At 31.5% G+C, this 2003-nt stretch overlaps 2 non-coding genes across 2 annotated transcripts; both read left to right on the plus strand.

Annotated features, from left to right (window-relative positions):
- The first annotated feature begins 451 nt into the window (after positions 1–451).
- TRNAS-GCU (transfer RNA serine (anticodon GCU)) lies at positions 452–539 on the plus strand. The gene has a single exon. It is a non-coding gene; the product is annotated as a tRNA-Ser (tRNA).
- A 1167-nt stretch (positions 540–1706) lies between these two features.
- Positions 1707–1778, plus strand: TRNAQ-UUG (transfer RNA glutamine (anticodon UUG)). Its single transcript has one exon. It is a non-coding gene; the product is annotated as a tRNA-Gln (tRNA).
- The last annotated feature ends 225 nt before the right edge of the window (positions 1779–2003 follow it).

Consider the following 2003-nt stretch of genomic DNA (forward strand, 5'->3'; position numbering starts at 1 on the left):
CGAAATCATAACAAAAAATGCATTGTGTAAGAATTCATAGTTTCTTTTTTTTATTCCAGTTTCCAGTAAAGTAGTTAAAAAAAAGCAAATAAAAAAGGAAGAAAGGAATAATAAGAAAAGACACTTTCTTGTTGCTTTAATAGCAAGTATTTTTTTTTCAATCAGATACTATGATTCGTTGGAACAAAAAAAGGCCCGGCTAGATACTGACCTAGCCCGGCCATGGGATAAAAAAGGCCTTTTCGAACAAAATCAAAGAAAAGAAGTCTTCTTTATTTTGATTTTTCTTTATATTTATATTGGATCTTTCCAGCCCTTCTTTTATCTAAATGGAATTGCTGATAAAAATTGTACCATATCTATATAATAAAGATAAAGAGAGAGAAAGAAAGACTTTTTTGAATCCTTACTTTACGTGTAATGTAACATAGTAATTATCTTTTTTTTATTGGGAGAGGTGGCTGAGTGGACTAAAGCGGCGGATTGCTAATCCGTTGTACGAGTTATTTGTACCGAGGGTTCGAATCCCTCTCTTTCCGTTTCCCTTGATGACTTGATATTTGATTTATCTTTCAAATTGTTCAAATCCCTTTTCCTTTTTCGTAGTTAAACGTGTGAAATAGATAAAACCCTAAGAAAATTTGAAAATCAAGCAAGGAAAGCGAAAATCCTTTTTTTTTTTATTCTTCACGTCCAGGATTACGTCCTGGATCATTAGATAGGAATCCGAAGATGAAGAGAGAAACAAAGAATATAACTACTGTGTAAACGAAAAGTTTGAGAGTAAGCATTACACAATCTCCAAATTTTTTGGAAAAAAAAAAAAGAGAATAGATCGTCTATTTTTATACCACATATTCTCTTTTGACACCAAGAAATGAAGTGCTTTCTAGAAATAGAAAATAATTTTCAGAAATTTAAATTCATTTGTCATAAGAGTCTTTCATTACTAAAATTTTCTTTCATACCCAGAATTAGATATTCTGGAGGACCTTATTAGGGTTAGTGTCTTTCATTGGAAAAGAAAAAGAGTCAGAATGGGGAAATGGGGTGATTCAGATTTATCGCATCTATCCAAGAGTTTCAATGTTTGAATTGAGAGTTCATATTGTAAGACTTATCTGATCTTATCAATTGTTAGAATTTCTGGAAAAAATCATGAATTTTCTAGGATAATATTAAAGATCTCATCGAAAACTTACGGCAGCTTGCCAAACAAAGGCTAAGAGAAAAAAAAGCACAGGTATGACTGGCATAACATCTACAATTGGATTCAAAAAAGCATAGGCCTCGGGCAATTTGGCGAAGAAAAAACTACTCGAATAAAGGGCAGAATTAATACAGATACAGATCAAACTAAAGATATTAAGCATAACAGACATTTTGTTCTTGGAGATAATTGCATTTTGATTGAGTTTTTGATATAAGTAAAAACGAAGAAAGTAAGGTAGACAAAAAATCCTTCTTTTTCTTTGAATTCACCCAATCAAAAATCCTCCCATTCTCAAAGGAGAATAGAAGAAATTATACTTTCATACAATATCTTAATTGAATTATATGTAATGATCAATAAATTGAATTTAATTCTATATCTATACGTGTCAAAATCCTAGCAACAATCTAATCTATTCTTAGATATTTGGACTTGAATTGACGACCAACCAATACCAACATTATTCTTTATTAGCGCCGAATAGAAATGAAAATGGGGCGTGGCCAAGTGGTAAGGCAACGGGTTTTGGTCCCGTTATTCGGAGGTTCGAATCCTTCCGTCCCAGAGCATATTCCATTCTATTAGAATAAAGATTCTTTTTTGAACAACTTTCTTTTTAAATTTTAAAGGTCTAATATTGGATAGAATGTGATTCTTCTTTCTGCTTTTTAATGATTCTTCTCTGAATCATATCTTTCTTTCACAAACTTGAATTGAATCGAGTTCAAATGACACACAGATTTAACTGAATCTATTTATAATCCAGATAAGATAGGAACATAGAGCACAA

The sequence above is a fragment of the Camellia sinensis genome, unplaced genomic scaffold (assembly GCF_055761805.1).
Source record: "Camellia sinensis isolate YWXY unplaced genomic scaffold, ASM5576180v1 Unanchor465, whole genome shotgun sequence".
NCBI classification, from domain to species: domain Eukaryota; kingdom Viridiplantae; phylum Streptophyta; class Magnoliopsida; order Ericales; family Theaceae; genus Camellia; species Camellia sinensis.